At 55.6% G+C, this 12,864-nt stretch overlaps 1 protein-coding gene across 1 annotated transcript in view; it reads right to left on the bottom strand.

Annotated features, from left to right (window-relative positions):
* NFAM1 (NFAT activating protein with ITAM motif 1) overlaps positions 1-12,864 on the bottom strand; it is a 39,116-nt gene that overhangs the window by 24,426 nt on the left and 1,826 nt on the right. The window lies entirely within an intron of this gene.

Raw genomic sequence — 12,864 nt, 5'->3', positions numbered from 1 at the left:
GGCTCAGCGGTTGAGCGTCTGCCTTTGGCTCAGGTCGTGATCCCAGAGTCCTGGGATCGAGTCCTGCATCAGGGTCCCCGCAGGGAGCCTGCTTCTCCCTCTGCCTGTGTCTCTGTGTCTCTCTCTCTCTATGTGTCTCCCATGAATAAATAAATAAAATCTTTAATATTAATAATAATAAGACGATATTCACACATGGAGAAGCCACTGAGCTGGCACCCACGGCCCTGCTCCTGTGGTGGGTGGGACAGGAAGAAGTTCACAGGTGCTTTGTGTCTCTGGCTCTACTGCAGGGTGGCTGTTGTGGCTTAGCTATGACAACACGTTCGATCTGTCGTCAAAACAAGGAGCAGTGACTCAGGGCTGAGGTTTGCCTGAGATGCGGCGGCCAGGGCTGGGATGCGGCAGGTGGAGAAAGGGGTGGTTGTGTGACCCCAAGTAAGGACGAGGGGCCAGAGGGCTGAGATGGATGTTATTTGCCCTGCCCAGCAAGGCCGCCTCCTTCCCTGCCTCCCCAAAGTGGCTACTTCCCCCTCTGCCTCCACCCCTGCAGGCCCCTCTGCCTGGACCTCCCACCTCTTCACCTGGCCACCACCTACCTAGTCCCCCAGACTCAGCTCGGGAAGCACCCTGACTTCTAGCCACATTCTCTGGTGTGGCTGTCCAGGCGGCCCAGGCAGGCGGAGCCAGGCCGGTGCTTCCTGCTGGGGGTCAAGAGGATGGAACTGGACCAAAGCCACCAGGAAAGTGACCCACCAGGGCTGGCACGGAGGCCTCTCCACCTCCCCTGGGGCCTCCTGCTTCTCTCCTCCGTGTGTCTAGGAGGCCTAGGGAGGCTGGACACCATCAGGACTGCAAGGCTACCTTCCTGTTTGTCCTGGCAGGAAGATACCCATCCAATTGTCTGAAAATAATTCTCTGCATTATGGGGTGCCTGAGTGGCTCGTGCTGAAGCATCTACCTTCACCTCAGGTCATGATCTTGGGGGTCCTGGGGTGGAGCCCACTGTCAGGCTCCCTGCTCGGTGGGGAGTCTGCTTCTCCCTCTGCCCCTCCTGCTCATGCTCTCTCTCTCTCTCTCAAATAAATAAGCAAAATCTTTTTTAAAAATTTTCTGCATTTGAGGTATCTTGTTAGAAAATGATGGAATGTGTCAGTGTGATTAAGCCAATCTTTACAATTTGGGGGACCTATAAAATTAGATGACTATTGTTCTGTGTTCTTCCAGGATTCAGTATTTTAAGGTCAGAGGGTTAGGATCATGATGGCAGTATGTGGCCCCGGCTCGGATCTGCCCTGGAGGAGAGCCTGAGACCTCAGGAGAAACCACAGACTCCAAGAGTGAGGAGGGAAGCAGTCTCTGTCGATCTGGAGGAACAACCAGTCTAGGGACAGCAGGTAAAAAATGAGAGGGAAGGAGGCCTGCCGTGGCCGACAGGAGCCTGGGTTCGGGCCCGATGCTGCAGCCCATTGTCTCCACTGCCCCTTGTTTTTTGGAGGGTGTTAGCACCCCAGAGCTGGGACCGCTGCAGCCCAGCTCCCACTCCCCTCCTAGACCGAGCCTCCAACACACCCACTCTGGGGTGCAGGCTACTCCAGCTGGCTGCTAAGTGTCCCCCCCCATTAAGGCTCAGTGCTATAGACAGATCCACAGTAACTCCCGTGTCCACAAATGGTTTTCAGCTACCATTTGTTGAACCCCCAACAAACATTTAAGGAGTACCAGTTAGGTCACAAGCCCCATCCCAGGCCTGGAGGGGCTCCCTGCCCTGGCATCACAGAAGCAGAGGGAGCCAGGGGTGGGAGGGCTCATAGGGAGGGTACTACTAATCCTGTCTGGATGTGTGGGAGGAGGACTTATGGGAGGAGGGACATGCTGGTGACCTGGAGCTCTGGAGGTCACCAGGGAACGGAAAGCAAGCACATGCATGGATGGCAGGGCCAGAAATGGCCTGAGCATAGAAGGGAAAGAAAATACATAAAAAACATACTCTGGCTGGGCACGACACAAGCCCTCTGTCAACCAAACACCACAACAATCCTTTGAGACAACATTTGCAGCCCCGTTTTGCAGACAAAAGACCCAAGAGGGTCTTAGAGGCCCAGCGGCCCAGAGCCCCCGAGTGGTGGAGTGGGATCTGAGCCCAGGCCTGCCTGTGCTGAGAATGTAAAACCAGCCCCCAGGGCTAGCAGCTCAGACTTAGGCGAGTGTGGCCTGGCACAGGGCTGGGAGCCCTCACAGTGACACCAAGCACCGTAGACGTCAGCTGCTGAAGACGGGTTCGTGGGATTCCTGGCACAAGCCACGTCTTTTCACAGTTGGTGGCCAGGTGGCCGCATGACAGAGAGCAGGGGTCACTTGGCCTGCCTTTTGTGCCTAGTTCTCACCCCAGACCCAGAGAGGCTTCACCAGGACCCTTCCCAAGCTTGCAGTGTGTCCCCTGAATGCACAGTGGCTGGTACCCACCTCGCACCTGGTGGCGGTTGTATCACACTCTGTCCCTTGTTCAGGCAAAGGGGTATGTCCCCCATGGAACAAGGTGGGTCAGCACGGAGTGAGCTGGCTGGGGATCCTCTTAGATTCTGCTCATGGGCCTCCAAGAGGGATACACAGCCCAGGGAGGAGGACCAGGGGGATTTGGATTCCTGGAGGGAGGCAGAGCCACAGGAGCCCGGATGGCACACCCCAGTGACCCACGAGAGGGGGTCCACTGCAAGCCCTGCGAGGACCCAGAGCACAGGGCCAGCTATCCACAGCACCTGACCAGCAGGGCTCCCTTGCCCTCTCCCTGCTCCTTCCCAGTCCCCTGTCTCCACCCAGCTGACACAGGGAAGGACCGGGAGGGGGTCTGGGGGGAAGAAGGGAAGAGGCCCCTCACCTCTTCCTCTCACACAGGTCCCAGATGCCGCCTTCAGCATGCATCAAGTTCAGCCTTTGGGGGAGCATCTGGGTGCCCAGAGGTTGAGGGTCTGCCTTCAGCTCAGGGCGTGATCCTGGGGTCCTGGGATCGAGTCCCACATCGGGATCCCTGCAGGGAGCCTGCTTCTCCCTCTGCCTACATCTCTGCCTCTCTCTCTGTGTCTCTCCTGAATTATTAAATAAAATCTTAAAAAAAAAAAAAAAAAGTTCAGCCTTTTGGCTGTTCCTCTGGTTAGAGAAAGGAGAACCAGGACTTGGTATTGACTGTGAGTGACCCCAGGGCAGAGTGCCTGGAATAGGCCAGGGTGGCTGGGCTTTCCCCCAGGCGCTGGGGCACAGGCCCCGATATGAAAGGCCTAAAGGGCCCCAGGAGGAACACAAAGTTGCTCTGCTGAGAATTCTCCAGGAGGCGGGTGGGTTCTCCGTGCAGCCTGGGCCAGGACAGGTACAGGGAAGAAAATGCAGCCGGGAGCCTGGCTTGTTTTCTGCAGGGAGATGGTTCATTCAGTTCACGAGCTCCCTGCCTGACAGGGAGAGGGCCTGGAGGTGGCCGAGGGCAGCGCGGAGGAGGGGATGCGGGCAGGTGGATCCCCTACCTGCTCATGTAACTGCTCTTTCCTGCGCAGAAGGAGAGAAAGGAGGAGCCGGAGGGGCGGGGAGAGTCCGAAGGCTAGGGGTGGGGATGGGGGTGGAGCGTGGGCCTGCGTGGATGTGGATGATGGTGCCGTGCAGAGAAGAGGGCCCCCCTGGTGGGTGCAGTCCAGGAGGGAAGAGCAGGAAGGGGAGGAGCAGGCCCAGCCAGAGGACCTCGTTCCTCAGGGCCACCACCCCAGGCCAGCCCTGCCCTCGAGCTTGTGACACCTAGGGCATCCCCAAGCCCGTCCTCCCCACCCCTCCCCACTGCAAGCACAGATGGTTCCCCAGGGCAGCGCAGGCTATGCTGCTTTGCAGGAGAGTGTTTTTAGGGAAGGCGTGTCTTCCATCCCTCACTTCTCAGCAGCTCCAAGGACTGCTACAAAGCCTGGGACCCCGCCAGATATATGGGGGTGAGGGGTGCCTGGGAAAAGCCTAGTTTCTACTTTTTTGAAAATTTATTTATTCTTTATTCAGAGAGAGGCAGAGAAACAGGCAGAGGGAGAAGCAGGCTTCCTGCAAGAAGCCCGATGCAGGAATCGATCCCAGGACCCTGGGATCATGCCCTGAGCCAAAGGCAGATGCTCAACCGCTGAGCCACCCAGGTGTCCCAAAAGCCTAGTTTCTTGAGGCATCAGGCCTGGGTTTGGATCCCTGCTCTGCCACCCAAACGCTGTGCAAACTTGGGCAGGTGGCTTTCTATCTCTGAAGCTTGATGTCTCCCCAGAAAAATGGGAGAACAACAAAGCCAACCTTACACGGTTGGCATGGGACTAAAAGGAGCCAGGAACAGTCAGAGGCTGCCACAGGGCCAGGCTGCCTTTCCCCAGTGACAAGAAAGAGGCAAGGGAGTCGGATGAGTCCTGAGTCCTCACTGAGTCTGGAAAGGCAAATGTCCCACGTAAGTGACAGGCCTGCAGTGCAGGGCACATGCAGCATGGAGTGGCCTCCAAACATGACAGCCTGTCTACCACCTTGGGCCCTGGCCTGGCCTGGACGCAGGGGAGTGGGTGACCCCCTGGGGTGCAGACCCTGGGCCTGGTCCTCAAGGCTACCCTGGCAGGTGTTCAGTGTGTAAGTACAGGAGCTCTGAGCCCAGAGGACCGTCCCCCCAGCAGCCTCCACTGCTCTTCCCCCATCCTGCTTGTCTGTGCCCTGGCTGGGAAAGATTCCGTCTACCACCTGCTGGCACCAGATCCTTCCCTTTCTGGTTCTTCTTTTGAATCTGTGGCCATTTGAATGGTGCTCTTGAGAGGTGGCTGGGGGTGCCCCACTCCCACCCTGGCCCAGGGACCACATGCTGAGTCCCTGGGGGGAGAGATTCATAATCAAAGAACTTGCCTGGATGTAGGAAGGATGCCCACCCTGTCTGCCCTCCCCACACCCTACACAACGCACCCCCCGTCCACCTGCCAGCTCCAGAATCCAGGCTTCTCTCCACGCAGCCAGAGACCTGCCTGGCGCTGCTCCCGAGGGAACCACAAACACCTTGCTGACCTTGCTGGGTGCCCACCAGAGGAGACCCAGGAAGGATTCTGAAATCAATTTACATGGTGAGGACAAGCAGTTCAAAAAAATAGAACAGGAAGCATTTTGTGTGTAATAAGGGTACTTTTTGTGACCTTCTGGCTCTAGTTACAGTCATACAACCAGGTTCAGACAGGGTCATACTATAACATGCATCCCTTAACTTTGGATCACCTTTAAAAAAAAAAAAAAATTGCAAGTCCCTGGATTGGAAGATCCAGTCTATGCCTCCAGCTCCCCTTCACCCACTATCCGGCAGACGCCAGGCCTGCCAGGCTCTGCAGCCTTTGCCTACGTTATTCCCGCTGCTCAGAAAGTCCTCCTGTTCCCTTCCTCTCCCAGGACTGTGGGATCACCCTCTACATCTGAAGGACTCCTTTCCTTCCTGAGCCACTGCGGGGTACATGGGTCCCCTGCCCTGAATTGACTCTCAGGTGTTGCTGTTAAGCCACGTGATGATAAGCACTGGTATCTCTGGGACACACACCCCTTTTACAGATGAGAAAACTGAGGCTCTGAGAAAGGAAGAGGTTTGCCCAGAAGCACAGCCAGTCAGTGGCGAGGATGTGATTTTAAGCTGGGTCCCTTTGGGTCCTTACCCCCATGCTCTTAACCCCTGCTCTGTGGCATGATTTTTAAATCCGAAAGCAAGAAAAAGAAAACATTTCTCAAATGAAAGAGCTGCACCCCTTTAAAGGGAGCTAGAAATTCAGAAGCCAGGAATGCCTGGGTGGCTCAGCGGTTGAGCATCTGCCTTTGGCTCAGGTCATGATCCTGGGGTCCTGGGATCAAGTCCTGCATCGGGCTCCCTGCATGGAGCCTGCTTCTCTCTCTGCCTGTGTCTCTGCCCCTCTCTCTGCATCTCTCATGAATAAATAAAATCTTAAAAAAAAAAATTCAGCAGCCATTTCCCTAGATTTGGGTTATCTAATAGGCAGACGGGTCCAGCAGCATATGGTATCTTCAGACCAAGGTACTCATCAGAACTGACCCTTCAGCTTAAGGGGGAACAGCTTCGAGGAGGGCCTGTGGCTCCCAGAGCAGAAGCAAGTGGCCACACGAGCCCTCTACAGACCCGTCCCTTGGCAGCACCAGCCAAGTGTCCAAAGGGCCAGCCATGTCCCCCCCTTCACCGCAGCGTCGACACCCCCCACACCCAGAATCTGGCCCTCCCTCCCACCCCCCGCACTCCCCGGGGCTGCCCTGGCCTCCTCGCAGCCCCTGTGACCCACCAACTCGGGGCCCAGGCCTGGGCCCCAGGTCTCCCCTCTGCCTGGAACGCCAGCCCGCCTGGGGCCCGGAGCGTGAGCATCGGCATCCTCAGCCAAGGGTGTGAGAGTCCACACGTGCCGATCAAAGGTATCCATTCCAACTCGGGTCGATTCTAAAGGAAAGCACTTTGATTCCCCAGCTGCAGAAGAAAGCAGTTCCCACGGTCTTTATTTTAGGCATGGAGTTTTGCCCTCCAATTTAATGCTGGCATTTCTCAGAGCCATGCCTTTTTTTTTTTTTTTTTTTTAAGGCCCATCTGAAGAAGGGCTGCTGGGGAGACAGAGATGTGGGGTGCTGGTTTTATCACAGGGCTCCGGCCTGTGCCTGAGCGTGAATCCCAGGTGCCGCAGAAAACCGGGTGAGTCCTTCAGGACACACGCATCAAACACAACGGCGCGTGGCCAAGTGGCTGATTAGGGAAAAGCGTGTCGCAGGCGTCGGAAGGCAACCTTTGAACAGAGAGAGTGTGTTATGAGGCTTTTAGCGCCGATGCCCTCGGAACACTGCCATCAGGCTGGCTGTCACATCTTTCAACACCTCTGAATTACACAGATGCAGAGGGACGCGGCCTGCCTCGGGGGCCATGGCCACAGCCTTCCCGCGCTCCGTTCTAGAGCCTCCAGACTTTGGGCCCCGGGTGCACCGTGGCCACGCAGAGACACGAACCAAGTGCAGAAATGTCAAACGTTTGGTCCCAGAAACGTAGAAGCTTCTTGGGCATTGATTGGCATTCGTAAAGCAGCCTCCTTCGATGGGTTTGAAAAGGCAAGTTTCTCAAACTCTGCAACACGCTTGAGGCTGTGGTCTGCAGGAGACTCAGTTTCTCCCTTTATGCCCTCCTCCGCCCTCAAGAAGGGTGTCAGGATGGGGTGGAGATGGCGATAGCACCAAAGAGGCCGAGTTGGGGTCCCGGTCCTCGTCCCTGGATGGGTGTGGAAGAAACAGAGCAAGGGGGTAGACCCCACCAGGGCACCCCCTGCAGTGTGTGTCCACCCAAAGTCCTGCCAGGGAGGGCCGTCCTGCCACTGGGCAGAGCTCTCTGACAAAGCTGAAGGTGGGGAGACAAAGGGAAGTCTCAGAGTCTGCAGAAACCTAGAGGAGGGGAGCCAACCCCGCTGGGCGGGGGCAGAGGTTTCCAGGAGGGGCCAAAGACTCTTGGACTGGGTCTTTATTTATTTGTTTGTTTGTTTATTTTTAAGATTTTATTTACTAATTCATGAGAGATACAGACAGAGAGGCAGAGACACAGGCAGAGGGAGAAGCAGGCTCCATGCAAGGACCCTGATGTGGGACTGGATCCCGGGACCCCGAATCACGCCCTGAGCCAAAGGCAGATGCTCAGCCAACTGAGCCAGCCAGGTGCCCCTGGTCAACAATTCTTCATGTAAGTGAACCGTGCTCACTGTAGAAGTTCTAGACACCACAGCAAAGGATAGAGAACGCTGAAATTGCCTGCGGTCCTGCCACCCTGACATCGCAGGTGTGGACCTTGGGATGAGTTTCCCACATCTCACTGTACGGAGCTGGACTTTGATACAAGACTAGCAGGCAGCCAGGTTGGGGGGGGTGTGCAGAGAGGGGGTTTCAAGTGCAAAAAGCTCTCAATGAAGCTTCTAGAAGTCTTGAAACAAGACTCCTGTTGCCATTGGTAGTTGAGGGACTCAAAAGGCACAAGGGGAGTTCTAGGGGTGGTGGTGGGGCGGCTCTGGGAGGTGGGAGGACGGGGAGGGGCCCAGTGTTGTCCTGGAAACCCAGGGGGAGCCTCGGTGGACAGAATGCCAGGCAGGGAATTGACAGGATTACATGTGTGTTAGAAAGATAACAAGAAGGGGGCGCCTGGGTGGCTCAGGCGGTTAAGCGCCCAACTCTTGATTTCAGCTCAGATCATGATCTCAGAGTGGTGAGATCGAGCCCCATGTCGGGCGCCCCACTGGGTGTGATGCCTGCTTAAGATTCCCTCTCTCCCTCTCCCTCTGCCCCTCCCCACCTCTACAAAAAGAAAGATAACAAGTGAGATACTGTAGTTCCAGTCTTTATCTGCCTAACACCCTGGCATTAGGGACTCATTCTGGGGCTTGGGACCCCTCCCCCTCTGGCCTCCTTTTCAAATATAAATGCTTCTGGGTGTCAACACACTAACTCCTCCTGAGGCCGCCTTCGCCAGATCACTTTTATCCTGACTTCTCCTAAATCTCTCTCTCCCCAAAGATCCAGCACCCTCAGGCACAAAATCACTCACTGGCCCCCATCCTCCCACAGTCTCTGCGGTGCCAGCCCTGTCCTTGCCTCCTGTCAGCCTCCTCCCTCCCTTAGCAAGAGGAAGTCAGCAAACACCTGGAGGCTAAGCTTTGGCTTCTTTCTGGCCTTGACCCTCACCTGCAGGCACCTCCTTTGACCTTTCCTCCTCCCCCCAGAGCTCCCCAGCCAGCACCTTCTCTCTGCCCATTCTCTGGCTTTTCGCACAGAGCCCACTTCTCAACGTTGAGTACTGGTTCCCTGGTGCTGTCCACACCCTTACCTGCCCAGGTGAGCGCTGTCATGCCCTTCATACCTCTAAGCTCCTGACTCTCAGAACCACAGGTGAGGGCAGTCCCAGTGGCTCAGCGGTTTAGCACCGCCTTCAGCGTAGGGCAGGATCCTGGAGTCCCAGGATCGAGTCCCATTGTCCGGCTCCCTGCAAGGAGCTTGCTTCTCCCTCTGCCTGTGTCTGTGCCTCTCTCTATATGTCTCTCATGAATAAATAAATAAAATCTTTAAAAAAAAAAAAGAACCAAAGGTGAAAGCCCTGGCAGGGCAGGCCGGGTTTGTGGGGGACCAGGAGAGTGGGCACCACAGAAAAGATAACAGAGTTTGATTTTGACCAACAGGTTGGAGTCACCACGTGAGCAAGTGAGAGGACCCCTTCCAGGAAAAGGGAGCAACAGGATAAAAGGCTTAGGGGCAGGCAGTCATCCAGCATGGCTCCAAAGTGGGGTGTGGGAGTCCCTCGAGGCGGGGGCCTGGAGGAGAGCTATGCTGCAGCAAGGGGCCAGCTGATGGCAGCAAAACAGTCTGCTGTCGTGCTCCAGGGACCCATGAGGGATTGTCCATGTGCAAAAGGTTGTCTGGTTCAAAAAGGGAGTTACTGATTCAAAGAGCACGGACGCTGGGGCACCTGTATGGCTCAGTAGGTTAAGCAGCCGACTCTTGATTTCAGCTCATGATCTCAGGGTCATGAGATGGAGCCCCCAGGGTCAGGCTTCTTGCTCAGTGGGGAGTCTGCTGGAGATTCTCTCTCTCCCTCCCTCCCCCTGCCCCTTCCCCTGCTCAAGTGTGTGCACACACTCTGTCTCTCATAAATAAATCTTCAAAGGGCAGGTACCCTTTTAAGTTTTTAAATTTTGAGATGAGTTGCCGGGTGGCCTTCAGAAATATGCCTTCGAGAAAAAAAAAAAAAAGAAATATGCCTTGGACCCTATAACCAGCGCTGCAGGCAATGCCTCTGCTGACTCTGGGAAGCTAGCCTGCCTTGCCTTAGGTTGTGCTCACGTGGTGCCCCCTTCCCTGGCCCACCAGCAGCAAGCACAGATCTGGCCCGGAGCCTCAAAGGGGCTCTGGGTTCTGACCTCATTCTCTTCCCCACAGTCCACACAGTTGAGCAGATGCACACCAGGTTCATCACACCTCCTTTAGAGGCATCCTGTCCCCAAGGTTGAGAGGCCTGGTGCCAGGTCTGAGGGCTACTGCTGGTTCTGGATGTGCCTTCCTGATACCCCTGGCAAGAGGCCTGCATAGCTGTGTGTTGAGTGTCCTGACAGTGGGAGCTGATGACATGGCCAAGTCGCCCACAACTCAAGCCCAGGTCCTACCCTCTTGGAACTCCTCCTGGGGTTGTCTGTGGCTGAGGAGCTGAGTCCATCCTACTCTCTTTGGTATCTCCTGGGCATATCTCTGGGTGCCAGGCATCGTGCTAGGAGTTGAAAAATTGAAGCAAGAAATTGAACCCTGCATTTCCAGCCCGCCGAAGCTCTCAGTCCCCACAGGGAGGCAGACAGCCTGGGAAGAAGCAGCCTTCGTGGGAACACATGCCCCTAGAGGCATCGGACACATGTGGGCCACAGACATGAAGCACCTGAGATGTCAATCGTCGCTAAAGAAATTGCAGTATTTCCATTCACAGGGACACTCCGCAGCAGGGGTTGACACACGTGTTCCGTAAAGGGCCAGGTAGTAAATATTTCACACTTTGCAGGTCATATGGTCTCTCTCGCAACTACTCAACTCTGCCGATGTCGGTGACAGCAGTCATAGATGATCTATGAATGAATGAGCGTGGCTTTGTTCCAATAAAACTTTATTTAGGGACCCTGGCATGTGAATATTGTATAATTTCCACGTGTTGTGAAATAATCCTCTTTTGATGTCCGTCCAACCATTAAAAAAAAAATCTAAAAACCGCGCCTAGCTCCAAGGACATTCCAAAAGGCAGAAGGCTGGATTCAGCCCTGGGGCCGCCGTTTATGATCCCTGCTCATGAGCAACGAAAATATACAAACTATAGCCACACTGTCACCTGGATGGATCTTTAAAAAAAAAAAAATCACTCTGAGTGAAAGAAGCAGGTCACAAAGGAATACACCGCATCTCTCTGATGACACAAAGTTCAAAACCAGGCAAGATTAATCCATATCATTCAGGGACACGTACGGGATAAAACCATAAAGAGACGCCAGGAAGCAATTGCCCTAAGAGTCGGGATGGGAGAGAGGGGTGTCCAGGGGGCGGCCACGGGGCCGAGGGCTCCGGAACCCTGCAGCATTCTCCGGGTGGCAGTCACACGGGACTTTGTTTTCTGATATTTATTGTACTTTGCTGTATAGGTACGATAGCTGACAGCTTACAAAGAGGAAGCAATAACAATAGGGCCAACCAGAAGAGCATCCGAACCCCTACCTGACAGGCATTTATAATCCACCTGGAAGATAGCCCAGTGGGATTCGCATCCCACTGCTTCCCAGAGACCCTCCTCTCCCGACAACGTGGGACTGAACCTCTCCCCTCCCCTCCCCCGGCTCTGCCTTCTGACCTCCCCGTCTTTATTCACGCTGCGCCTGCCACCCACCCACCTGCTCCCCTCCTCCCCCTCTCCGCTCCCAGGCCCCCGCGAACACTCCCCCTGCCCCACCTCCAGCGGAGAGGTGCTTCTCTCCGCCTGCCTCGAAAGCTCTTTATTGGGATTAGACAAAGATGAAAAGCAGAGGCCAATCCTGGCAGAGGCTCGGAGCTGCGGGAAAGAAGGCGGGAGGCTCCTGAACATCTTTTGGACAACAAAGAGAGCTGTGACACCTGAGTCCGGAGCAAAGGGGGCAGGGAGCAAACCTGCATTGGTAACTCTCTCCTTGGGTCAAGTTGGGTCACATTCTCTGGGTGAGCCTCAGCCTTTGCACCAGGCTGAGAGTAAGGGTTGTTCACCTCCGGGTCCCCTCACCCCCCAGGGCCTAGAACCCGTACTCCTCAGTGGATATTTGAGAAATAAATACAGCCCGGAGTTCTGGGAAGGCCAAGTTCTGACATCTGCTGAGGATGCAGAGGCTCAGAAAGGTTAAGGGACTTGTCCGAGGTCACACAGCAGGCAGTGGAAGAAGGTAGGACCTGAGCCTGGTCCGCTGGGCCCCAAAGCCCTTGCCCTGTAGAAGCAGGGCTCGAGCAGATGCACAGCGAGCGGCTCCCAGTCTGGGGTTCGGATGACTCACCTCTGGGGGTGAGCAGTTGCCCACGAAACCACAAGTGGCTGCGAGACCCTTTGAGCAAAGTAGAATTTACGGAGAGCTCGAAACACTGGAGGGGAGTGGGCCTGAGACCCGGCTCACGACAGGAGGAGGAGGGTTGGGAGCAAGGGCAGTCCTGGGACACCATCCCACAGTGCGCCAGAGGCCACCGGCAAGGTCACAGGGACCCCAGATTGGCTCTGCTAGGCTGGAGGGTAGCTGACATTCTCTGAGCCCCGTCCACGTGCCCGAACCACTCAGTCTCAGGGGGTGACACAGGGAGGTCCTACTACCGCACCCATTTAACAGAGGAGGCAGTTGAGGCGCAGAGACATCAGGAACCTGCCCAGGCCCCTGCGGTGAACATCAGCGCCTAGATGGAAAGGCAAGCTGATTATGCCCTGGCGTATGTACCCAACACGCATCAGGGAAGTGGCACGCTGTCCCTCCGCTTCACGGACAGACAGACAGAGTGAATCAGGGCAGGGGCAGGACCAGGAGTGACTGTGCTCTCTGCTGTTCCAGGAGGTTCCAGGGGACCCTGAGGGTTTTTCACCTCTTGTGAAAGAGCAGACTTTCTCTTTTGTACAACCTTTGCTGCAATACTGGGGGTGGGGGGGGGGAGGATCCTGCTGTTTTATTTACAGTTAAGACGGTTACAAAAGCACCTCTTAGCGCAGTGTCCCCGCAAAGTGTGGTCCGCCTGCTGTTACCCAGGTATGCTGGGTCCCTTCTGGGGAGGAGGGGCCACACCAAAAGAAATGAT

This window comes from Canis lupus, chromosome 11 (genome assembly GCF_048164855.1).
Source record: "Canis lupus baileyi chromosome 11, mCanLup2.hap1, whole genome shotgun sequence".
Classification (NCBI taxonomy): domain Eukaryota; kingdom Metazoa; phylum Chordata; class Mammalia; order Carnivora; family Canidae; genus Canis; species Canis lupus.
Note: the sequence above shows the minus strand (reverse complement) of the source record. Positions and strands in the feature narration are given on the sequence as shown.